This window comes from Podarcis liolepis, assembly GCF_965112155.1.
Source record: "Podarcis liolepis genome assembly, chromosome: 5".
Lineage (NCBI taxonomy): Eukaryota > Metazoa > Chordata > Lepidosauria > Squamata > Lacertidae > Podarcis > Podarcis liolepis.
This window is the reverse complement of record NC_139556.1, coordinates 68,249,030-68,276,662: the sequence shown is the minus strand read 5'-3', so window position 1 is coordinate 68,276,662 and position 27,633 is coordinate 68,249,030. Positions and strand designations below refer to the sequence as shown.

The 27,633-nt window shown below is 40.3% G+C and overlaps 1 protein-coding gene and 1 long non-coding RNA gene across 2 annotated transcripts in view; one reads left to right on the top strand and one right to left on the bottom strand.

Annotated features, from left to right (window-relative positions):
• GPC1 (glypican 1) overlaps positions 1-27,633 on the top strand; it is a 192,522-nt gene that overhangs the window by 121,654 nt on the left and 43,235 nt on the right. The gene's annotated exons all lie outside the window — the stretch shown is intronic.
• On the bottom strand, positions 383-26,881 carry LOC310708396. The gene is made up of 3 exons (XR_014526995.1): positions 26,783-26,881; positions 26,540-26,593; positions 383-1,796 (listed from the first exon to the last, which is right to left on the bottom strand). It is a non-coding gene; the product is annotated as an uncharacterized lncRNA (long non-coding RNA).

Here is a 27,633-nt window from a genome sequence, read left to right as displayed (position 1 = left end):
GAGTTTGAGATGCTTGAGGAATTCTTTCATTGGCTGGAGGATGCCTTATATGCTACATCCCTATCCAACCTATCTTTTTGTTTGTTCTTTTCTCTGTTTATATTGATAGTTTAGTTGTCATTGGAGAGGTTTCTGTAAATTACAAATAAATGTAGCATAATACAGAAAGAAGATGCACTGTTCATCTGATATATTATGAATGCGAAAGCCTTTTCTTCGCGTGTGTGTGTGTGTGAGAGAGAGAGAGAGAGAGGGAGAGAGAGAGAGGGAGAGAGAGAGGGAGAGAGAGAGGGAGAGAGAGAAAGTGAATGTGAAAAAATGATGAAATATGACAAAATATTTTTGGTAATTTAAGAGCAGCTGTAGTTTTAAAAAACAGTCCACTCACCCCTCCCCACTTGTAGCTTGAGACTGTAGCATAGTGCAGGCTACACTGCCATGTGCAAGGAACATACTTTTTTCTTCCTCTCTTCAAGCTTGATGAAATGTTCTGTGGAACCTGAAAGCTTACTTTTGTGCTTTATAGTTAATCTTAATAAATGTATTGCATTACTCTCCCTGTTTTGATTTTTCTAGCGGACCAGCACATCTGTTTTTGAGAAGAGGGAAATTAAAGAATATTACCATTTCTGAATTATGCTTTGCAGATATTCTCAACCCCAATAATGTGACTGGATGTGTACAAGTTAGGTTCTGATCACACACTGAATTTTAAATGCCTTTGTAAATCTCTCCAAACAATGTGCTGCCATATATTTGAAGATTATGTCTTCAAGAGAGACTAAATAATGTTTAGCGGAGCTAAATTAACATACTTAAAAAGATCTCCCGTATAGAATAGCACACTTCTGTACCATAATGTGTTGTGTGCTTTCATAGGCCTTTGAACTTTAACTCTAATTGTTTTTTGTGGAATATGCTTTTATAAATAATTTCTGTCGTTGCAGACTATATGCTGCTTTCTTTTCTTTGACGACTCTTAAGTACTGTAGTTTCTGTGAGATATGAATGAAAGCATGTTGGATCAGTTCTATGAAAGGTTGTTACATTAAAATGTACTTCGTAAGGTGATAGATACATATTTTGAGCCCCCCCCCAAAAAAATTCTTTCTGAAAGACTAAAATCTCCTCAATTTTAGCCTCACAATTTAGTTTCTTAATTTCAGCTACTGAGCTTTAACAAATGACATAGAATTGCAAGCTGTGTGCAGCAGTGTTGCAGGGCAAAAGCTGAACATCTTGCAGGGTTTTTTTTTAAATAGCTGTAGATTACATTCAAAGTCACATTATTTTCCTGACCACAGGTCATATAACACAAGCAAGTGTACAGATCAAGGATACATTGGGTGGTATAACTTAGTTTGGAGGTTTAGTTATAATTCTATTTCCTCAGGTGCACAGGCCCATACTTTTCCAAGTTATTGGCTTTGGGTTTTTTTAACCCTGATAAGGTGGTATTGAATTTTGACATAGTCTTTGAAGCATCTTCTCTCCTTTGGTTCCAGAGTTTAGTAATACAATGCTGGGGACTAGGTATAAAATCTGAGTTTTAGAAAGGCATCTTGATGTGGGTGTGCAGGGTTTTGATCTCCACAAAGCTCATTTTCAGACACATGCTTCCCAGCACAAGAAGGAATCCAAGGTGCATGTGTGAGTTCACTTGAAGAACAGCTCTGAGAAAGTCAAGAGGCCACACTCTTTCATCTAATTGAGTTTAGAAAAGGTTATATCAGGCAAAGGAGAAGGTGAGGCAGAGTCATAACGGATGAAAATCATAGCCAGGCTGTACCTTTGTGCTGAAAAAAATCAAATTTTGCACCAAGAAATAAGAACAAACATAAGAAGAGCCCTACTGGATCAGACCAAACTCATTCATCATCCCATTTCCCACAGTGGCCAATGAGTTGCCTGTGAGAAGTCCACATGCAGAACATGAGAGCAATAGACCTCTCCCACTGTTGTTCTCCGGCAATTGGTATTCAGAGGTATGCTGTTCCATTTTCAGCAGGGTTGAAACAGAGTGCTGGACCAGAAGGAGTTCTAGCATGACCCTGCTGACAAGCACCAGAGTGCTGCACCAGAAGGGGCTCTGACACAACCCTACTGGTGTCCCAATTTGGGGGATGAAAATTAAAATAATGCTGACGCTTATTGAGGCCTGTGCATGCACTGGACACATTGCTCTTCGCTGCAGATGATGGAGGGCAAATGCACATGCCTGGGCCGACATTTTTAGGAAGGGAGTCTAAAGAGCTGAAGCAAATAATGATGACAAGAAATAGGCCTCATTGATAATTAAAAACCAGCAAATCACTAAGTCCAGATGACATCTTTTCTAAGAGTTTGTAAAGAACTCAAATGTGAGATTGCCGATCTTCTGACATGTACCTCACCCCTAAGATCGGCCTCTGTGCCTGAGGATAAGAAAATGGCCAGTTTAACATCAGTTCTGTAAAAGGAATACAGTGGTACCTTGGATTACATACGCTTCAGGTTACATACACTTCAGGTTACAGACTCAGCTAACCCAGAAATAGTACCTCAGGTTAAGAACTTTGCTTCAGGATGAGAACAGAAATCGTGCAGCAGCGGGAGGCCCCATTAGCTAAAGTGGTGCTTCAGGTTAAGAACAGTTTCAGGTTAAGAACGGACCTCCAGAACGAATTAAGTTCTTAACCCGAGGTACCGCTGTACAGGTTGAATGCAAAAAATTACAAGCCATTTCACTTACCATCTGTTCCCGATAAAATAGTTATAACCATTATTAAAGATTAAATGAACAAGCATATAGAAGGACAAATCGTCCTCAGGAAGAATCAGCATTGGTAAATCCTGTCTGTGAAATCTTTTAGAGCCAACAAGCATGTGGATAAGGGTGATCCAGTAGACATGGTATACTTAAACTTTGAAAAAGCTGTGTACTGTACAGTGTCCGGGTTGCTTATGCATCAGCCAAAGAACTGGAAGCAAAGGGTAGGAATAAATTGATGGTTCTCACAGTGGAGGAATGTAAGAAGTGGGGTCCCCTAGAAGTCAGAATTGAAACCAGCGCTTTTAAACTTGCTTATAAATGCTCTGGATTTGGGGGTAAACAGTGAGGTGAGCAAGTTTGCAAATGATACCAAAGTATTCATGTGGAGAATATGGATAGAGAGAAGTTCCTCCCCCCCCCCCCCCGCCCCACTTCATAATACTGGAACATGGAGTCATCTGATAAAGCTGAAGTGTGGGAAATTGAGGACAAAGGGGAGTTATTTTTCACACAGCAAATAGTTGAGCTGTAGAATTTGCTTCCATGGGATGTGGGCATGACCACCAACTTAGATGGCTTTGAAAGAGGATTTAACAAGTTCATGGATGATAGGACTATCAGAGGCTACTAGTCACATTGCCTCTATATTTGCTTCTGGGAAACAGGATGTTGGATAAATTTGCCCTTTTGTTCTGTTCAAGCAAGGCTCTTCTTACATTCTGGCCAGCCACTGATCTTTCCAGAATTTCTCTTGGGAGCCTGGGATCCCTCAACCCCCAGATATTAATGTTTTCCCACATCTGCCTTTAACACTGATGTATGTAATGGGAAAGCAGTGGTTTGGGGAAAGTGAACAATGCAGACATTGGTCTGTTTCACAAGAGTCACTGAACTGCCTGGGAACTACCTTAGAAAAAGCAAAGAACCTGTTAAATGTCTCCGTTTGAACTGCTTACCACCAAGAATTATCTCCAGAACATAACATTTTTATGTAAACTGACCCACTGTGTTGTAAGGCAACAGAGTTACTCCTGATGAATCTCTGACTTCGAGAGAAGCTGAAAATGATTACTTTTCAAATGAAAGACTTGTAATGGCTCTAAATAGAGCTGGCCAGTATATTTGCTGTAACCTCCTTGGTCTAATTGTTAGTTGTTGCTTTAGAGCTGCCTCTGGGTTTTAATTTGTGCTGTGTATGAATACTGCCCCTTTACTGTAAAAACCACATGCCTCTTGCTGCAGATAACTTTCCTAGACCTTATCAAAGTTCTAAGAATGTTCTCATTCCCCACCCCACCCTTTCGCTTTAGACCCACCCATCTCTGAGGTTCCTTGCTCCCTACTGAGCACTTTTGTCACCCCGATCATAATGTTTCAATCTTAGAATGCCACACAATAGAAGCTCACTATTTCAGTGGTCATTTGTAATGGAATCTATTTTTATTCTTTCATATGATGTCTTACATGTTTGGTGATACTTTAGATGATGAGAGAGAGAGAGGGAAGCCTTGTTTTAGAAACCCATTTAATTTCATATATTTAGGCCTCCACTTTAAGTTACCTCCTTCCTCACCCACCCCCTTTTTAATAGCTTGGGCAGCATAACTAAATCCATGGTTCTTGGAATTAATGGAACTTTCCTTATATATATATATATAAATGTTGTGGTAGTTGGTCTAATTTGTTTGCTTAAAACCAACAGCCTTCATAAAGAGGGTACATAAAAAATCATAAGGATGAAACATCTCATCCAAATATAATTTCTCTTTGTAGCATAACACCATGTTCTGCAGCATATATATCTCATTTGTCTATGTGTGCGTGCCATGAGCACAGACAAGCTTATACATAACAAGCTTGTTGGTCTCATAAAAGAGAACCACTTTAGTCAGAATAATTTTTTTCAGCAAACCTTCCAAGAATTCCAGCTGAAAATCTAGGCACTCCCAACAAAGCTGTATAACACAATGCCTTCTGGGAACCACACATGCATCTATTTACGTATTTCCCTTTCAGATAAACTGTGGTCATAGCCTGGAACTGGAGGGCTGTAGACGTCTTCCTCAGCTGGTAGAATATTGTATTAGAAAGATAAATTTCCGAGTACAGTGGTGCCTCGCAAGACAAAATTAATCCGTTCCGCGAGTCTCTTTGTCTTGCGGTTTTTTCATCTTGCGAAGCATGGCTATTAGCGGCTTAGTGGCTATTAGAGGCTTAGCGGCTTTAAGAAAAAGGAAACAAACTCGCAAGAACTCGCAAGACGTTTCGTCTTGCGAAGCAAGCCCATAGGGAAATTCGTCTTGCGGAACGACTCAAAAAAACGGAAAACTCTTTCGTCTTGCGCGTTTTTGTCTTGCGAGGCATTCGTCTTGCGAGGTACCACTGTATTTCAAGAAGTAAAACTAGCATATTAAAATTACACCTATTCATCAACCAGTTCTGACCTATAAACTGATTTGTTTCATGGCTGTACAGTATTATAAACAATGGGTAGGATTCATCTTGTCCCAACAGGGCAAGGATTTCCACTTGCGCAGTGGAACACCCCTCTGCTTCTCCTGTGTGTGCCCTGAGGCCTCCCCAGATCTGCTCCAGAGGGTTAGTGCAATCCTAGAAGAGATTTAGGGAGAGCACGGGTAGGGAAGGAAAGGGTGATAATGTTCCACTGTGGAAACAGAAATCTTTTCACTGATAGAACAAGAGATTTAGTGCCGCATTGCATTACATCTGATGCTGCTCAGCTCATCATACGTCAACATCATTTTTTCACAGTTCTTGTTTCAGTTATTTTGGTTTTGGCACTGAGACAGCTTTGGTTGTCTTTTTTCTATAGAAAGGGGGGGCATGTTCCAATCTTGACCATGCTGCCCATTCAGAAGGCTTGAAGTTGGTGTCCATCACATGATGGGCTTGGCCTTAAACCTTACTTTCTTCGTGGATTGGCTGTGTGATTGAATTTCCCTCAAGGAACTCTGTCATGCAGCCAGCCCAGCCATGTCTCACGCTGCCCCACACCTGACGTCACATGGACTCATGCTGAGCCAGTTATGGCCTGTGTGCAAGTCCCACCCATGCCTTATAGGATGCAAAGGGTGCTGAGGTCATTCCATCAGCTATAAAGGGTCAGTAAACTGTAATGAAAAAATATATACTTGTTAATATCACTCTTGTAAAGGTCTGTTGAAAGGGTGGTTCTTACAGAGATGTGAGTATTTGTTTGAGAGTGATAGCTCTCAGAGTAAAGAGATATTGAAGTTTTAGGATCTGCAGTCACCTTAGCCATGGTTTCTGAAACAAGGATAGCAGTGAAGTTTCAGGGGGAACAGTGGGATTCCAGTCAGGAATTTTCCAAACTGCTCACTGGAAATACCACATCTTATGAAAATGTACCAGCATGAAAAAATGTAGTAAAACCATTTTGTAATATTTTACAATAGTAACCCTTCAGAAGTCTACTCTGCATTGCACAACTGGGTGTTTTCCTTGTTCTTGTTAATAGAAAGGAGGAGAAATATTAAATTCCTTTGAAAACTGAAAGTTTAGATTTCTTATACTTTCACTAATAAATTCAAGATGTTCGTATTAGTAGGATTTGGTGTTATTCTGGTTTATGAGTTCCAAGCAATTTAACCTGTAATTCCCTAGTGATAATTTCAGAGGTCACTAAATTATGCTGGTATACTTTTATATAATTATATTTTTTATTACTTCTCAGAACTCATATTTAGCCCTCCCCAGAGCCCACCCATGTTCTGAAGGTGTGGAAGCCTTTAGTTTGCTCCCTTTGAGAGTGCGTAACATCTGTAAATTGTAGTCTAATTATACATAAATCAAGTATATATAGCTCAGATTGTCCATATACCCAACATTTTACAACACTGCTACATGAATGAAAGTCGGTAGCTCAGTCAAGGTGTGACTTGCTTTTGTGCTGCAATGCCCCATTTTCTGGGATCCAAAGTACCACACATACAATGTTACACTTGTGCACAAGAGCTTTCTGAGTCCCATTCTGGCAGCAACCCCCTGCACTCCCGCAAAAGACCACAACTAAAGGAAGGGGCCTTCAAGAGTGGCAGTCTACGAAACAACCAGAAGGACTGTGTACACGTCATCTTCAGGCAAAAGTACACATTGAAGGGGAGGAACTGAATCTCGTCTAATATGTAGTTAATTGAACTTGTGACAATGTTGATGCAAGTATTATTGGCAAATAAGACTTTCATGTGATCTGTGGGAGACTGTCAACCTATAGATATCAAGAAAGGCATCAAGCATTGTTTGTTTGCATTTTATATCTGCATCAGACATCTACATAAACTTTTTGGTTTAAGGGACGCACCACAAGACTCACATTAGCATAGTTAATGGAAGGTTTTCACAGAATTGTAGAGACTACATTCTGTTCTTTTAATGCCAATGATACAGCAGATAATAATGAAAAGTCATATCTGTAAGAACTTGCAATTTGTACATAATGTGCTGTAACCTAGTGAACAATTAATTCTAGAACAGAAGTTCAACAGAGGTTTTTAAGCAGCCCTGATTTGCCCTGGAAGATGCTCCAATTCAGCTTCTTTTCTTGAAAAACCAGAAAACTTATAATTTTCCAAATCGTGGTGGGTGGGTGATGCCACACTGTGGGTTTTGTATAACCAAACCAGCAGACGTCACCTAGTAACATGAATCATGATGATACCATAGTGTGCACAAGAGGCTGGGACAAAAACAGTCACTCAACTCACATAAACAGATGACCTTTCTGGGTCATTTTCCTGACATGCAGAATGGTGTCATTGTGATGCATGTTAAGTTTAGGATTGAATCAATGGCCTCATGGGTCAGAAGGAAGCTACTCACTCAGAATATATAGTGATATAATTTTTATTTTATGTTTTTGGTGGTTGGTGGTATGTGTTAGAAGAATTGCTCAGATTATTCGGAATATAAAAACTTAATTAAATGCAGAAATAAAATTATCAGCATACTGACATTAAGATCAAAAGTTGTGTCCAACACCCCAGCATTCTAGACTAGCAAGTCATCCAAGTGATTTATGTTTGGATATGACAAATACTTTAACAGGGTCTAATAAAAACTCATGTTTTGTTCAGAACTAAGCCCTGTTTGTCTTAACTTTTTTAAAAGGTCATTTCCTTCAAGCATGGAAAAGAGTTATGTTGTTTTCTCTACTTAGTTTTGACTCAGCAGTAAGAATCTTACCTTCTTGATCTTTTAATCCAAACTCACTGCTTTGCATCAGCGTAGGAATGAAGATGAAGCTGAAAACTCATAATCTTGCAAATCATAGTGGTTGGTTGGTACCACACATTAAGCTTTGTAAAATCCAAGCATCTGTACCCCAAGCTGCACAGTTCAAACATATATACTTAGACCTTAAATAGCATTAGGTTGCTTTTGTTTTATTACCCTGGAGGAAATCATACACACACATATTCCAGAAAATACAGAAACATTAATTGCATCTGTCATTTTGCGTAATTTTCATTTAATATGGAAGGGAGGAGTGTAGGATGCAGTCTGCTAAAGTACACCATAAAATAGTTTGACTAGTGGAGGAGATCATGACAAATATTTAATATATAAACATTGATTTTTATATTTGTTGGAAGGTCATTTGAAAGCAGCATGATTTGTTTCAGTAAACATATTTCTACATAACACCTCTCACAGCTGTTAACATCCAGCTGTTTCTAGAATGTGATATTCCTTGTTCTATGCTGTGACTTTTGAGGATAAATTATGACATATTTTCCAGACAGCTAATTAAGAACAAATAGGCTTGTGCTGACCAGTTATGTGTTCTTCACTGCTGAGAGCTATACATAACTGCAGCCAAATTAAGTATCATACAAGCCAGTCCTACCATCATAGATTACCCATTTAGTCTTACTTGGATTAGGCAGCACTCAGCAGGGCTGTTGCTTGTTCTTATACAAGGAACCCACCCATGGCTGGAATGGTGAGAGACTTTGCCAATGGAATCCATCCCAGAAAAAAAGAACGAAGAGGAATAACAAAGGAACTATAAGTCTGTGCATAATCTTGAATTTTCTCAACACTCCCAAATAAGAGCTTATTGTAACATAGCAAAGTGCATTCTCATGCCATAAAAAAACATAGGAAGACAGGCCTGCTGGAATGGACCCAAAGGCTTTTCTAATCCAGCATCTTGTTTCCCACAGTGGCCAACCAGATGCTTATGTGAAGCTCACACGTAGGACGTGACTACAGTAGTCCTCTCCCATTGCGACTGATAAGCAGAGGCATGCTGCCTCCTATTCTGGAGGTGGTATACAGGAGGTACTGTATCATGACTAGTAGCTATTGAAAGCTTTATCCCGTTTTTAAGCTGACCAAGATGATCAAGGGTCTGGAAACCAAGCCTTTTGAGAGAGCTGAGTATGTTTAGTCTGGAAAAGAGGCGACTGAGAGGCGATATGATCGCCATCTTCAAATAACACATAGAAGATGGAGAAAGCTTGTTTTTCTCCTGCTCCGAAGGGTAGGACCCAAACCAGTGGTTTCATGTTAAAAGAAAGGAGATTCCCACTAAACATCAGGAAGAACTTTCTGACAGTAAGAGCTGTTTGACAGTAGAAAGACGCTCCACTGGTAGGTGGTAGAGTCACCTTCCTTGGACATTTTTAAGCAGAGGCTGGATGGCCATCTGTCATGGATGCTTTAGTTGAGATTGCTGCATTGGAGGCAGTTGGACTAGATGACCCTCAGGGTCCCTTCCAACCCCACAATTCAACTCTGAATATGACGTACATTGGATTTTTGTGTAATGTGATATGAAGCAAGTAGTTAAGGCTATAAAATGCTTGGTGAATTAAAAATGTTGTATAATTGACCAATGCCTGCTGTAACTCTGGTGCAGAGGAAGTGAAACAAGCCACAGAAAAATTGGATGACACCTTTAATTCCTAGTCTGATGCATGTTTTTGCTCTCAGTTGGATGTTGGCAGTGTTCGCATAAAACCACAGTCAGCAGATTGCAAACACAACAGAGCAGCTTTCACTGAGATGGAAACACTCTTTAAGGCCAGGTCTTAAAACAAGACCACACACATGCTGATTGCTTTGGGTGCGGTGAATTTATTTTGATGTTAAAATGTCACCAAACATTTTGAAATTATCTAATATAATTTTGTTGATTCCCATAGCCATAATGAGTCATACCTATAATGTTCTTTTCCTGATAGTTCCTTCGTGAAATAAAAAGAAAGGGGTCTGTGCACCCAGTTAAGCACAACTGAGCACACTTTGTTTGCCAATATTCTCACCATGACTAATGGGAGAGCAACTGTCATTAATCCGAGATGAACTCTGGTTGAGCATTCTCACCAGAATGTAATTCTTGAATGCACCCTTATACCAAGCACAACCAAACTGAGTAAAATTGGTTAGTGATTGGAATTTTACATTAGACACAAGGGCAGGGCAATCCTACAAAGGTCTTCCAGTCGACCTTCCTGGGAGCTTAGGATTGCTCTCTGATGATAGGAATTTAAATGCTTTAATAATGCAACCTTTTATTTTTGAAGATCTCAGTTCATTGTTACTAAAAGATTGTGGCCAAAGAATTGACTGGTTAAGTTGTTACATATATGAAATTCAGCATCCTGCCCCATTACTTCTTCACCTGTTCACTGTCACTTTTCAAAGAATTTCTCCTTTTTGTGCAATTCTTAAAGGCAAGGGGGGTATCAAAGAATCTGGACTGAGCAACCAGGTTCCTAGTCCACAGCTCCCAAGCCTGTTCCTCAGGACTCTTGTCTCTTCCACCTGCCCTTCATGCGGATTTCTGAATTGCACAGCACTGTCTGTCTTGCCCATTTGGGCTCTTTGCCCTTCATGTTGCCTGCTTTCTAGGGTTTTTTCCCCTAGTTAGCATTCCTTCTTAGCCTTCTTCATGCATGAACTCCATCCTTAGGGCCTGTGTTAGGTGTGAACAAGCCACCCACCACCACTTCAAAGACTGTGGGTTTATTGCTGCTGACAGCTTTGTTCCCTGAGCAGTTGGTATCTTTATGAACCTTCTGTGAAATCACACCAAGTCAACCAATTAGTGTTGGAAACTTTACTACCACAAGAACAATACTGTATAGAATTGGATAGGCAGCATCTACTCATTAGTTAACTGGAAAGGGGTCTTTTTCTTTCATCATTGTAGAGTACTGGTATATACATAGAGATGACTACAGTCGCTTTTGGGGGGAAACATTACTGATCTTTTCGTAGAAGTACATTAGAAGATTCCACTGTGAATACCACAGAACTTTGGGATGCTAGTGGCCTGGGGAACTATGAAATCTATTAATATAACTAATGAATAGGAACCATGTAATGTCAAGATTATCCTGTTTTGCTTTCTCCTCAGTGACTCGCCGATATTGGGTCAAATGTTCAGGTAATACTATGTCCTCCCCCAACTGTATCATCCCTCCTTTGTGGGCACAGGAGCCCCTTCCAATGACTAGCTGGTTTCAGCCGTGCTGCGCCTGCTGAATAGAATTTTTGGCTTATTTTTCTGTAAACTGCAGACTTTCATGCCATATACAGTGGTACCTCAGGTTAAGAACTTAATTCATTCTGGAGGTCCGTTCTTAACCTGAGATACCACTTTAGCTAATGGGCCTTCCCGCTGCCACGCTGCTGCCACACAATTTCTGTTCTCATCCTGAAGCAAAGTTCTTAACCCGAGGTACTATTTCTGGGTTAGCGGAGTCTGTAACCTGAAGTATCTGTAACCCGAGGTACCACTGTACTACATTGCTTTTGAATCACATTTCCATTTTGAAAGCAGTTTGCCATTTCATGGTGAGCAACTGCTGTTCAAGAATATCCAATCAAATACTTCTTTCCTGCTTATTTATTGCATTTCTGGCCTGCCTTTTCACCAAAAGGAGCTCAAGGCAGCCAACAACAACCAGTGAAAAAACAATAATATAAAAAATTAAAAATAAAATAAAAAACAAGTAAAACATTCATATAAATAAATAAAAGCAACTAGTTAAAAGCAGTCGTGACATATTTAGAGATCAACTTAAGACAGAAAGGCCTGACTAAATTTTTTAAAAAATTGTCTGTTGGCTACCCTGGGCATATTTATTCGGGAGTAAAACATACTGAATACATTGGAACTTTCTCTAAGGATAGACTGTTTAGGCTGCACAGCTCCCTTTGGTTTGATTAGTTTCATGGTCTTTCAGTCTTGATCCAAGTCTACAGCAGCATAAGAAATGCTGACTAAATCCTACCTGTTCTGTGATTGCTGAATGGTGAGAGAGAGCTGGTATAGATTTGTAAAAACAAAAACAAATGGTGCATGCTCCTCAGTTAAGAGGTGTGCTTATGTGATCATTTGGAACAAGGATGCTTTAGAGAGCAGAGGTATTGATAAGTTCTTTTTCAGTGCAGTTTTTCACAGGGCTCCTTCAACCTCCTGCTTTTATCACTTCATATTTAGACACATTCATCGTCATGGGAGAGTCCTTTTTGGAACTTGGAAGAAGGGCTTTCGGCAGCTTTGTGTGGGAAAAGATTGGAATGAGAAAATATGCTTGCAGTTTTTGTAAGCGTTGTTCTTCATGCGAAAAAATGTTGCTAGTAAAATATTGTCTGCTTCCCCCCTCCCTCTTTTAGAATGCATTCCAGAATATCCCATTGTACTAGAGAAATATCATATTCTCCCTTTGAGCAAACCAATATTGGCCGGATTAGCAGCTGAAGAGAGCAGTTTATTAAATGGATTCCTGAGACTATCCCACCCCAGCTGTATTGACAAGAAATTATGACTTGGGTTTAAACAACACGCCTTTGTTTTCTGAGCATGATCTATAGCTACCATTGAAAATAACCAAGTGATATCATATTGTCGAGCAAAATTCCCTTAGCAACTGATTCAATATTTATGGGAATAGGAGGCCAAACGAGGAAAGCCAAACTTGCTGCCGCTGCATCAACTTTGTTACCATACACTCATTTGACTTGGGCTTATTTTGTGCATGAATTGCTGTAAAAGCTTTCACCATTCATGAGTTATTACTTTGTGCTGCTTGTAAAAGAGCAACTTATCCCATTTTCACTTAACAGGCCTTCATAGGGCTGTAGCTTGTCTGAGAAGATAAAGCACTTATGTTTGAAAGAGAAGGTACTTCAGGGGAAAGCATTCCATGTGGGTTTGGTGTACCTCCAATCACAATCATTTCCTTTATAGGATAAGGAGAAGATAAAGCTCCAAAATATGACTGTAAAGTGATATTTGGACTCTGTTAGTTGAAAATTAAAGTTGGTTAATTTACATTATCCTCTCTCTCTCTTAGTTTCCTGATTATTCTAGTAATTATTTGTGTTAATTGGGAGAGATTGCATTGCTGTATAACAAAATTGTCATCTTGTGGTTCACCTGACCGTTCCTGTATTCTGATATTCTTTTTCATCAACCAGTGGGGAGTTAAAGGCATTATTCAAAACCTTGCTATTTCCTTGACAGTGGAGGTTTGCGCCTAACAACTGCATGACATGGGGAGAAATTCAATAGGGAAAAATTCACCCCTTCCCACAGAGCTGCAATGATGTGAAAGAAGCACCTTCTGCACCACTTGAATTTCTTTCTACATTTCAGTTGTTAAAGGTTGTGGGACCACAGTCTGGAAAGGAGTTGGCAACCCTAATTTGATGGCTAAGCAGAGGTCTAGAGTAAATAAACGACCATTCAGGCCCCTAGCAGCTATACTGTTTCATATTTCTGTCAACAGTGTCTGGATGGTAATAGCTAGCATTATGGACAATCACAAGTAAAGCAATTACAGTCTGTGCTGTATGTATTTGAAAAGGCACAATCTACCAGGATGTAGTTCCCATTCCTATCATTCCAGTGGAGCGTCTTCAGTAGGACTCCCTATAGATCATACCCGTAATCTATCTATTTCCAATAATACTATACAATTATAGAGGAGGTATATTATGATGTGGCTTCCCTTTAAGAAAATACTTGTTTGTTTCTTTTTAAAAAGGGCACCTCCCTCTGAAATGGGATATAAATGACCAGCTTCAAAGCCAGAAAAAAATAGTGATTTTCACATACTGACATTTCAGCTTTAGAAACCAGTGTTTTTATTGTATTTTTTTTTTCATAATTTCTGCCTTGTCTATTTTGTGTAAAACTATAAGCATTGCAAAAGTTCCGCAAAAGTCTCTAATGTTTTGGTAACTCTTCTCTTGTGCAGCGATTATGTGTTAAAGGATGTTTGGATTGTTATACTTGTATAGAAAAATTGCTGCAATCATCCACTTGTGGTGGCATGGTGTCAATAACCGGTGTTTATAGCTTGGGAAAACCAGAGTCAAATAAAGTTCTTTGGGCCCTGAGCCAGTAGGGATTAAGACACTTGATCCTTTGTGCCACCCTAGGATTTCTAAAGCCACTTGCCTTAATCTGCTGCATTGGAAAGCAAACATGTAGCATCAAGAAACAAGGTGGCGACAAACATTACTAGACTTTGTCAAGTTATCATCCAGATAAAAGGATGCGATGCCACTTCTTTCACCACATACAGACCTCCGCTGAAATTCAGAGAAGAGATGGCACAATGAATTGAGCACCTTAATCACTTCTAGCTCAGACAGCGGAGAAAACATATTGTTGCTTTCCATTTCTCCTAGGAGTGAGAGATCTAGGAATGGGACTACTGGTTTAGTTACACACACACACACACACACACACACACACACACACACACACTCCAACACAAACAAAGCGTTTTTGAAGCAGACATCCTTGAAGTTGGCAGCATAGGTGCTAATCCTGCATCAGATCTGGTTCACACATTTTTTAACAGGCACATTAATTTTGAAATTGGATTTTTGCACATAACATCCTTGTGTTTGGAAATGGTTTTGTTCTCTGCTGCAGGTTATTGAGAGAATTTTGTATTTATATTTTGCACAAGTCAACTAATTATTTGCAGAACTTCTGGATTCTTCCTCAGGCAGCTGTTGTCTGTTAAGGTATAGCCTCCTGGGGTGTACAGCGTTGCCCAGAATACAGTGCACAGAGATGGCTCATCCTCCTTTGGGACAAGACAGCACAGTGTCTTTGATGCTTAGTAGAGCTGTACTGTTTTGTAACTGCCTAAGGACATGGCTCAAAGACTACCACTTCTGTTGCCTTGTTTTGTATAGCTATCTGTAGTCATGAACACAGATGGAATAAAAACCTTGCAATTTCCTGTTGCAAACCCGCTAAAGAATAGGAGAGCTTCTTGCAAAATGCCTGGTGATGTTTACACACACTGAGTGCATGAGGTGTTCCTTTATTACCAAGAAGTGTATGGAATAAGAAACCAAAGGAAAATTTCCCAAGCAATGGCTAATAAACCATGAATCGTCTATAGGAACAAAATTTATCCTGTCAAATAAATCCTTAATTACAATAGCTTCCATCCATATGTCACTTTAATTCATCTCACAACGTGAAAACGTCCCCATCTTTATAGTACAGCTTTCCTCATCAGATTGAGGGAATGATCTAAATGAGTATTCTCTATCTTGTTTACTAAATTTGTCCCAATAAGTACAAATACTGCATAGTCAATTACATTATTCCAAGCACTTCTTCAATTACAGTAGGTCAGGAGTTGCCATCCTGGCACCCAGAAGGTTCCATGAAGGCATCCAGTGGTGCCCCTGGGCAGGTGTTCCAGCATAAGGTTGTCAGGGCTAATTTTGTGCTATGCCATGCTCCATGACAGCCATTTAATGTTATGCCACACCTCTTTAATGGCAGCCATTTTGTGACTGGTGCCCTCAGCACTCTTTCAGAACTTGAAATGTGTTTCCCTTAGTATGAGGGACCAAACACTGACATTCTGTTGTGATTCAGATTTTATTTCCAGGACTGTCAAACACACTTCATGGGTATATGTCCAGAATCCTTTGTGGATTCTGCTTCTTTTTTCAACAAGACTGGGAGACATCCATCAAACACAGAGGAGACCCATTGATTTCAGAAGGTCTATTTTGAGTATGACTAACATTGGACAGCACACACTGGGTTGAATTTAACTAAGTCCTGCTCATAGTAGATCCAATGAAATGAGTGAACCTAAGTTAGTCATGTCCATTAACTTCACTGAGTTGGCTCTGTGTAGCACTAGTGTTGAATGTTTTTACCTGTTGCACACAAGCAAAGTTTGGAGTGGGTAGCTTTGAAAGATGTGGGGAACCAAGAGCTTTATATAGTGTGCAGATATCAACAGCATGGTGTGATTCAGTTGTAAACAAAAATGTAATTATTAGATCCATGCAAGTATATGAAGCTGCAGAATTACAGTGGCAAAGACGGGGTTTTTGTTGCTGTTCTTGAACAAGTTAAGTTTCCCGATTTTCCCACAGCATCCTCCAGACTTTAATTAAGGTTATTCTACCTAATCCACTTTCTCTTGCAATTACACATTTTCTTTCCATGACTCATATGTATTCTGAATATGACCTTTGGCATGCAACAGTGCAAGTATCAGATAATCTGCCTAGAAAGAATGTTCTGCCCATCTGCATGTCATTTCAGTAATACAGGGGGGCTGTTTTATTGTCCATTAGCAATCAATTAATGATGTATGTCCTGAACTAAGGTACAATGAACTAGTGGTTCTCAGGGAATTTTTTTTAAGAGAGGGAGAAAGATGTTCATGCATAGATATAATCATCATTGCTCCCATTTTGAAGATCAGGGTCCAAAATCTAATAACACTGAAGACCACAGTCTTAGACAAGATACTGTATATTATTATTCCTCTGTTACTCTGTATTTTTTTCTATCTGTGCTAAACTTGCCTATAAAATTGAACTTGCGCACACGAGTCAAATAAAGCAGGCTGTAAGTGCAAGATGGAAATAATCCATGCAAGATGGAAATAATCCGTACTCCAATATTTACTTAAATTTTGCTTTGAGTAAAAGATGTCTCATCATCTCCAGCAAGTTTTAACAGTGGTCATGGATGACGTTTGGCAACATCTGCAGGTCCCAGTGTTCCCCATACCTCATGTGAACAGTGCCTAAGGCTGCAATCCTATACACATTTTTCTGACAGTAAGCCCCATTGCATTCTGTGGGATTTACTTCTGAGTAGACGTGTAGGGTTGCTCTGGAAACCCCATTGTAATCAGCCACATTTAGTTCTAAGTAAATGCAGCTATCCTCACAAAGGCAGCTTTCAACAACCTCAAGAGTTGGAGAGGCAGTCATAAGGACATGGGGACAACAGCATTTCACATTGTCATCAAAGACCACAGAAGGCGGCTTAATGAAAGTAAAAATTACAAATCCTGGTTCTGAGTGTGGCAGCATTGCTTTGGCCAGATTCCAGGTTTCCTGTTGGCAGGCCACTGTATCATTCCTACTTAAGAAATTTATTTCTATGCTCTGGACTGTTAGACACCATCTTTGGGGTGTGGTAGGTGAGGGTGAATTGAATTCATGTTCATAAATTTTTCCAAGCCTTTCACAGATGGAGTGTAATTCTTCGCCCTCCTTTGCCTAGCATTGCCAGTTGGCATGTCTCTTAGATTATTCATTGTCAGTGCATTTGGTAAATCCTCCTCAGCAGGTGTTGAACATTAATATAAGCCAAAGGTATCTGAAGAGAGTTCCAAGCTCCCCCGCTGGTCTTTTCATCAATTTTCTGTGTCCCGGGTCACTTAGTATCACTATACGTGTTTGCAATTTTAATGAAGTTTCTAAAGTAATGCACAGAGAATCCTAATGCACACACATTCAGAGGCATGCTGAAATTGCTACATCTTGCTATCCAAGATGTTTGAGTATAAAGAAATATTTCTATACTCCCTGTATATGCATGGATCACTGCAAATATATGTATAATATGGGGCGAGTGACTCCTTACATATAGAAATAGCAGGTGAGACGTGTAACAAAATGGTACAGTGTTGAATGTTCTAGTTAATCAGCTGTCCATGCCTTCTGTCAGAATACTCCATTTTATAGCAGTGGTTCCCAAACTTTCCTCCCTTCATGGACCATTTGAAATTTGCTGCGGGTCTTGGTGAATCACTTAATTCTTCTTCAGCCCATTGTGGCAATTGTGAAGCACTTGGCTAGATTCTGTATGATTTTTAATTGTATTTTTATTGCTTCTTTGGTTCTTTAAATATTTGTATCCCACAGGGTTCAAATTGTAACGCAATAAAATACAATACAAGAAATAAAAAGAAGCAATAAAAATACAATTAAAAACCAATATGAATATTTAATACAGACATGCCACAAACCACCTGAGTGAAGCTGATGGACTAGTTGTGGTCCATGAACCACAGTTTGGGAATCTCTGTTTTGTACCAAAAGATGTCTCATTGCAAACAGCTGTTTTTCAGCGGGAAGGAACAAAAATTCTTTCATAATATTTTGAACCGTGTTATTGTATTAAAAGGGGCTATTTTTCTGGAGAGTTTATATCAGACTTGCATGGCGAATCAAAATAGCAATTAAGGACTGTGTGTGCTGCTAGTTGATATAAAGCTATATTCAAACATTCCTTCTGTCAGTGGTGGGCCTGAGATCTACTAGGTTGCTGCTTTTTCCCATTTCCTTCAGCCTTACTTTTTAGTCAGGACATGGAGCATTGCATCAGTTAGAAAGCATGCTAAGTCCAATCTCCCAGCACAAACCAGATGACAGGAATATAGCCATATATCTGATTACGCTTTGATTATGGAACTGTCATCAGTTTGGCAGTCTGTGATTTTGCAGATGTAGTTGTAATGACCATGGACAGTCTTGTCTGCAGTGCCAACAGGAGCTGACGGGAGCAGTTCTGGAGAGGCACACACTCTTATTGAAAGATGACACTTTCCCACCCTCCAGCAAAATGAAATATAAATCTGTGCAACCCATAAAGAAAGCGAACAGATTCATTGTGCAGAATTCAGTGTGACTATTCTTAAATTGCTTTAAATGTACCAAAAGCAAATAAAAAAATATGCTGTGGAACAGGAAGGCATGCACCAGTAATAGTAGCTATTAGCACTAACACAGTAGAATATAGAAGTGATTCACCCATAAACTCATTTTTGGATATTCCCATACTCAAATGGTTACTTGAAGACAGTAAACGTTAGGGTCAGGTTCCAAAGAGAGGACAATTTTCATGCAGCTGTGCTGGCCTTTCTTCAAATGATGTGCACACTTTTCTTTGAAGGAAAAAGGAGTTTGCGTCCAGTAGAGTGCATCTGCGTAGTTCCCCACCCCACCCCCATTTGTACAAGAAAAATAGCAGAAGTCTTGTTCCCACAGGCTGAAGACTTTCCCTGGATCCTAGTGCAGGCATCACATTTTAAATCTTCTTGTAAATACTATAAAGTAGAAGTATAAAGCAGTAGTAGTGTATGTGGCTTTCCTAACTCTACCCCTGTGGGTTGTGTGTTCCCTTGGAGAAGTTGAAAGAATCTTTGTGTGAATAATTGTGTGTGTATAAAATGGCGCACACATGCACACACTTCCCCAGCCTATACTAACAAGTCCTCAGACTATACAGAAAAGGCAAGTTCGTCTAAAGCAGGCTTCTTCAACCTCAGACCTCCAAATGTTTTTGGCCTACAACTCCCATGATCCCTAGCTAGGAGGACCAGTGGTCAGGGATGATGGGAATTGTAGTCTCAAAACATCTGGAGGGCCGAAGTCGAGGAAGCCTGACCTAAAGTAAAGGTGGGGAGATGGTACTTCAGCTGGGCATTCTCTAACAAGTTTGTGCTGTTCAGACTTCCAGTCTGAAGGTTTAATTTGGGTTGAGCATTCCTTGAGTTTCCTCTTCTCTTTCCCTCAAAGGTCCCCTGAGACATTAGATGTTATTCAGTCTAGGGATGTTATTCAGTCTACTTACCATGGAGTAAATTTCATTGAATTCAATTAGGCTAACCTCTGAGTAGACATGTGTAAGGGAGTACGCTGTAAAGAGAATCAACGTGATTTGTCTTTTAAATGATGTTTCCCTAGTTCCATTGTTTGTATGGTTTGGATTGCCTAGGAAACCATAATAATCTTGTTACAATAAATATTTAATCTCTCTGTGGTGCTAACGTTAGTTCAGAAAGTCAGGCTCAGATGTGCTGGTTGTCACAGTTGGAATATATTAGTTCAGAAATGCTCAGTTTATTGTGAGTGGGTTAGTTCCAGTTCCTTGTAGACAGACCTTACAGGGCCTGATGGAGGTAGGCTTAACACTTGCCTGAATGCTGGGGAGAATGAACACCAAGAGGGGCCAGCTGCGCTGGGCAGCTGCAGTCAGTATGCAAAGCTAGATTATTATGATATGAACAGATGGAAGGAGCTTTGAAGAGCTCCAGGTTAGGACCAACACAGTTGCTTGCAAAAGGACCACAACCAAAGAAGCAAGGCCAGCTGTAGCAATCCAGTTGACAGCTGTCTGTCATAATCCCTTTTACTCTTAAAGAACAGACAACTGTGGCTGCATTCCTCTGCATGCTCCAAATTAAGGCTAGGTTGTTTGATCTTTTACCCAGGAATTCGCTATTCATCTGTCATTTAAATTTATTCTGGTCTTTGTGTTTTCTGCAACTGAACAACAGCATTGCAAATTTAACCAAAATGTGATAGTCACCTCCCTGCTTTGATTTTTGCTTTGTTTTATATTCTCTTTTGACATCTGTTTCGTAGTTGCTTATGTCTCCCTGCTTGTTCCAAGTAAGTGTCACAGATCTTGTTGCAAACTGGCCAGATTCAGATAAATATTGGACATGGAAATTAAGACTGCAATCCTGTGTATATACATTTGGGAGTAAGACATATTTTGAACTCCATGGGACTTATTTCTTAGGTGATGTGCATAGGCTGAAGCGGCACAGCTGAAATCCTGCACATGTTTACTTGGAAGTAAGCACGGTGGAACACAGTGGGACTTAATTTATGAGTGGTGCAATTTCTAAATAATTATCCGAAGCACAGTGCTGCCCAAGATAAAAGCTACCTAGGGTATGATAACACTTTTAAGTCCTATTGATTTAAACTGGAGAGATTTGAAGCATGATCTTAATTCTGTCATTGAAATCAGTGGGCTTCAAAAGTGCTTAATTTTGCTGGAATGTGCCCCTAATGTCTTTCAATGAACTGATTCTATTGGAATAGTAAGCAACTTTCTCAGTTACACAAAACTCCTTCATATAGAATAGCTTAATTTTCAGCTCAAAATTACACATTATGTGGATTCTATTATCCTTTTCTCTACTTATTGGTTAGGGGGTTTTTTTGTTGAGGCAGAGGGAATTTAATCCTGAGCAGCCTGGGACATTTGAGCAGAAGGCTGCAGAGAAAGAGATTGCGTTCCCTTTTCTCCTTTTAATGGTTTCCAGTTCAAACCCCACCCCGCCCAAGTTTCTTATTCACTTGTGGGCAGCAAGTGGAAGTCTATGGGATGCCTGTGTCTTCCGCTTATCACTCCCTAGTGAAAAAGCAACTTGCAAAGGGTTCTTTTTAGCTGAAAAACTGACAGAGAAAGGGTTAACCAGTGTTTTCTGTATTAATTCTTAAACATCCACTAAAAGCCTTTCTATGCCTCCAGGCTTATGCAGACCATTAAAGAAAAAAATCTTTTTGCTACAGCTAGCCAGTAATCTGCGATTTTTGCTTTGACATTATTTTTATTGTATTTATATCTGCTATATAGATCTCTGAAATTTTTCTTTTTGAAACGGCAGCATAGAAATATTTTTTAAATTAAATTTAAATAAATACAGCAGTGGTCAATTCTTGTTGAAAGGACACATTGTTAGGCTATTCAGATAGTGACAACCGTGAAGCTTCCAACATTTGTTTGAACAGTGATCATTGTCTCAGGTAGAAGCCAAAACAACCTAAATCTCTGCTTTAATATACTCGATTCATTCCTATGGCTACAATCACCCACTCCCTGCCCTGCACAGTGAATCAATCAGACTATATAGTCCCATTGATTTAAGTAAATTGAAATTAGAGCTGAAGCAAAACTTATCAGATAAATTTTTGAGATTGTTTCTCTGAGGAAAAATATCCCCCAGGAAACGAAGTCCCTGCTCTATGTCTTCCTTGGATATTTTGCTTGTCAGGAATGCATCCTTGAACTGTGGTAATACCTCTTGCTTGTCTGGATGGGACAGGTGTGTGTAGAATCTTCTGAACTTTATGTGGATGTGATGTCTCCTGCTTTACCTGTTGTTACACCCATTTTTGACTCTGACCATGGCATACCCTCAATCAAACACAATGTGGCCCAAATCCGGGGGACCATCTTCTGGGTCAGAAATTCTGTGTGAATCACGTGACCAGCATGAAATTGCGGACCCAGAAAAGTGCTTTGGGGGGCATAGTGCCCCAAAACACACATTTGGGGGCAACACGTGAGATCTTGGCCCAAAATCATGAGATAGCACGGTACCCAAAATGGCTGTCGTGCTCTTGCAGGGAAAACCCCCAAGATGTCCTGTTTTTCTCAGGGCAGTGATGCCACGCCCATCACTGGCATCATACCCACCCACAAACCCCCACACCAGAAGGTTGTCTATGAGGCAGTGCATCCCTGGGTCAGAAAAAAGGTTCCCACCCCATGCCCTAGAACAGTGGTGAAATGGTTTCTTTCACTCATGCCCCAATTTGCAGCCCACAAATAGGTGGAGAATTTCAAGAGTTTTCCCCACAGCTTTAGTTGGAATGCAACACACAAATGCTCAATTGTGATCATGACCATGAAGTTTTTATGTCTCACTAATTTTCAACAGCACATGACCCATGCTTTTATGTTTTTCTGAATTGCACTTCATATGTTAGTTTCACATGCCAATGGATAATTGATATTTTTGTTACAGTGGTACCTCGGGTTACATATGCTTCAGGTTACAGACTCCACTAACCCAGAAATATTACCTTGGGTTAAGAACTTTGCTTCAGGATGAGAACAGAAATCACGCAGCAGCGGCACAGCGGCAGCTAAAGTGGTGCTTCAGGTTAAGAACAGTTACAGGTTAAGAACGGACCTCCGGAATGGATTAAGTACTTAACCCGAGGTACCACTGTATTTGAAGAAATAAAATAATTTGCCTGTTTACCCTGAAACGCTAAAATGTGGCTTTGACCCTTCTTCATGGGTGATGTGCACTTTGACGGAAAGTTTAGAAAGAAATTGGTGGTTTTATTTTTGAAATGTAAATGCTTACATTGTAAACCATATCAACTGCAGTCAACAATAGAGAACTCAGCTCTATTCTATAGCTATGGATGACCCATGAGAAGCATGCCCAGTATCCAGCTTATTGTTTTCAGAATGCTGATTATGTTTGTAGAATGGGTTTTAGAAAGCTTCACTATGTGCCCAGATCGAACTATTAGTGTGCATGTCACTTTTACAGCATAAACAAAAGCAATTGGTTTCCAGCCCAAGGAGCTTACACTGTCTACAGGTTGACAGTGGAAAATGAACAGAGAGAGGGTAGGGTTGGGAGAAACGGTCGTTTCAAAAAAGGTGAATGTAAGAATATACTTGTACTTTCTTTGCAACAGGGAAAGAAGATTGGGGGTGAGTGAGTCAAGGAAGTACTCGATAAGAAAGCACTGCAAAGACCCCTATGTGGTGGGATGGTTGTTGGAAGACGTGAATGTCATTACTGTAGAATGAAACATGGACAATACTTCTAAGTGGAATGGAAAGAAGTTTAAAAAGGAAATAATACCTATGCGTTCTATTCCATAGGGTAATGGGAAGTGTTAGCCATCCTGTAAGGTAAATGGTTTCTGTGAGAATTTGCATGAACAGCATGGAATTGCCCCCACCCAGTCAAAACAATAACATGTGATCCTTACGGGAGTGGATAGCCGCTATCTGACCTCAGCACTTCCCATGCTGAGGAGAATCATAGAGCCTGGACTCGTTTAAAACAAATATAGGGTTGTTTTCTTTTCATTTAGACAGAATAATGTAGAATAAGCTTTTCTCATGTTCTGGGTCTTTTAGGTTTTATTGTCTATTTGTTCTGCACAAATTAATTCAACATGTTTCTGAGCCAGAAGAGGCAACTGAGCTCCACCAAAAGTCAATATCCAATTCAGTAGCAGATTCATCCCCCCTCCCCTTTCCCTCTCCTCCACTAATAAAACATATTAAAGTGCAAGGCAAAGAGCCCCCATAGGGAGAATTTAATCTCTGGCCTCTGGGAGCGAGGTATGGAAAACCTTGGGGCAGACAGCCTTGAAGAAACAATGAGATTACATTATCTCCCACTGCTGCTATTCGCTCTTCCCATTATACTGAGAGCTGGGTTGGAATTCCCCCTCGCCATTTCCTGGAGTAGTGGTTCCATACCATGCCTTGACTATATAAAATGGCTGGGGGTGAGATTAAGGGACATTCTTTTTTGCATTTCTCTTCCTCCTTCCAGCTGTTCTTCACATAATCAGAATCATAGAAATTTGGAGCTGGAAGGGTCCACGAAGGACATTTAGGCCAACCCCCTGCAATGCAGGAATCTTTTGCCCAACATGGGGCTCAAGCCCACGACCCTGAGTTTAAGAAACTCCTGCTCTACCAACTGAGCCAGTAAATTGATATATTTTTAAGTGCTGCACTGCTTTAGGGTAATAAATATATTTCAGGGGCATGAGTTTGTTTATTAATACTGCATATTGAATGATATTTATCAAAACTTTCTGCTAAGAACCCCCCCCCCCAGTGTTCAAAGTTGCTTGCAGACATTAGAAACAACTTAATGGCCAAAGCACTACTTAAAGCTCTTAAGAAACCCCTATAAAATCAACAGAAAGCACACTGTCCAGCAAATGCATGAGAAAAAAAACGTTGTTTAAGTCTGCTGACTAAGAGACAATAAAGTTAATGCTCCACAGATGTGTCTGGGGAGCATGTTCCACAAACTGGGAGCCACCACAGAAAATACCTTATACCCCAGTAAACACCTGCCTAACACCTGCCTTGCAACAGAAGGCAATCACCCATAGCTGTGTTCATAACTCCAAAGCAATTCTGTTATTAGTGCATCAACATACCACCATAGCAATTTTCATGACAAGCCTAGGAAGCTGCCAGAGCCAGACTATTGGTCCATCCAGTTCAATATTGTTGGCATTAACTGGCAGCAGTGTTTTGCACGCAGTCATGCTCTCTACCGCTGAGCTATGGACCTTTTGCTTTGCAAGACATGTCTCATTGTGAATGGTCCCTTGTGAGCCTTGTTTAACAGGCAGCCCTGTTTAGGGAAGTTTTTAATGACTGATGTTTTCATGTATTTTTAATCTCTGTTGGAAACCGCCCAGAGTGTCTGGGGAAACCCAGCCAGGTGGGCGGGTTACAAATAATAATAATAATAATAATAATAATAATAATAATAATAATTATTATTATTATTATTATTATTATTATTATTATTATTATTATTATTTTGTCATATTTCTAGCTGTTCTTACTATTAGTTTCCCACCTTGTCAAAATTAGAAAATGGCAGCAGGTCCCATGCTCCTCCCTGCCTCCCCAGTCACTATGTGGGTCAGATGTCAGAGAGGAGTTTGGTTCTGTACAATATTTTTTCCAAACAGCAGGATTCAGTTAGACCATCCTTGTAGTAAGAGCTTTACCTCTGAGTCAAGGTTCTTCTCCAAATTGCAATAAGGGCTGCAATGATTAATTGGTTTGATTAATTGTTTTTAAGATTTTTAATCAACTAAAATAAGAAGCATTTGTCAAACTGCCTGTGAGGGCTATCACTAATGGTGGCCTCTCTTCTGTGCTGCTTGCCATGTCGTTCTGTTATGGAGTAACACAACAGAAAGCATTTTAACCAAGTCGCTGGCATCACTATGAAAAGGTTTACTTTAAAAAATAATAATACAGTGGACCCTCGAGTTATGTACTGCTCTGGATGCGTAACTTTTGGGTTGCGATCGTGGCAAACCCGAAAGTGTATACTTCCAGGTTTTGCCATGCGAGCATGCACAGAAGCATTCTACTTGCCATGTGCGTGCGCAGAAGCGGCACCTCCAGTTACTGACTTTTCAGGTTAAGTACAGCCCCCTGGAATGAATTTAATTCGTATCGGGAGGGTCCACTGCAGTTGTCTAAAAAATTTACTATTACTCACAAAAGGTCCTATTTAATTTGGAGCAAAACAGTGTGAGACTGATACCTGGCTGTCATGACATGGGATCCCAGTAAATGCCATGACCTAGGGCAGATGTCAAGCACAGCATGCACCTATGCTCACATCCTCTGTCACTCTGCTTACGCAGTACATGTTTCTGATATCTGAGAGATATAAATCAGGAATGCCATACCTGCGGGCTGTAATTCAGAAGTGCCATGACTCTGAAGCGATCGCATCGTGTGCCCAGCTGACCTCAGCCTGCTTAGTGCTGAGTCTACAGAAACGCGTTCTCACCGTCAGAAGCGCAATGCATCCACAGTTGCTTAGCCGCAAGATGTACCCACAGTTGCAACTACAAGGCCAGTTGCACCTAGCCTGGCCTGAGGTCAAGAAGTAACTGTCCTGTAGCCAAGAAGAGAATACCGGACTTTGTCCATGCACTTTGTCCATGCGCTTTCCTGGCCAAGATCATGTGTTTGTGTGGTTTATGTGTTTGCTACAATTCTATAAATGCTTTGTGCTTGCTTTGTTCAAGGCTCAGTTATTTCTGGAATTATCCTATCGATGCCTTCTAATGCTGCAGCTTAGAAAAAAACTTTTTTTTTACCTTTCTACCCGTTGTCCTTTATCATTGGCCGGGACAGCATTTTGGACTTTTGTTCTGGTAAGAAGACAAATGAAGAAATCACATATTGGAAGATGATATAGAAAGACCCCCTAAACCCAACAAATTAATGAATGTCAGAATCTTTTTAATATTTGTGGTATTAAAGGGAAGATTCCAGGGCAGTGGACAAATACAGGCTAAGCTTGCTTTCCAAGCCAGGGCCTCACCTGGGATAGAGCATACCTTCTAACTTTTTCTGATTGAAAACCGGGATGCGCTCTGGGCGAGTCATGTGTCCCACACTGTGCTCTCTTCCCCCCCTCCCCAAGTGCTTTTTTTTGCAGTGAGAGAGCAGCACCCAAAATGGCCGCCAATATCTCATGCAGAAAAATGGGATGTTCCATTTGTTTTCCAAGGCACTTGGCAGGTATGATAGAGGTGTTAGCATGACAAAAGGAATCCTTGGGCCCAGGCTGACAGAGGTTGCCAAGCTGACGGGGTGTGTGTATGTGAGGCGCCAGAAGAAGGGTGTCTTTAGCAAGGTGTGTTGGAAACAAGACGTGAGATCTGTTTTTGGCAGGCTGGCTGAAGGGAGAATGGGAGAGATGCCTGGGGCTCCAGTGTTGCACTGTTGTGGGGAAGTAGCCCCTCTTGAGATGACTATGCGGTTAAATCTGGACTCCATCCAAACTCAGGTGTAAATGTGATATGAAATGTGAATAAATCCTATTTCTTAAAGCTGCTACATTCTCCACTGTGTCTTGATTCCCAAAGGAACACTGGATTCCTGGGTGAGCGCCTGGAACCCCCTTGGAATCGGCATAGATTGGGGGTGGTGCCCAACCTTTGTATCAATATGGAGAATAAATAAGGAAGCCTAAGAGAAATTCCACCAGTTTGTGGCTACATGCCATGATGACTCTGCAGTGCTATAAACTGCTCATTAGGTAAACAAATGTAAGCTAAGCTTCAGTGTAGACCTCCCAGCATAAAAGTACATCTATGTGTAGAAAATATATCTTAAATGAATGTTCATGAGAGATCAGGGAAAAGGTCTTTTCAGCTGTGGTTTCTTGCTTTACAGATGCTGTTCC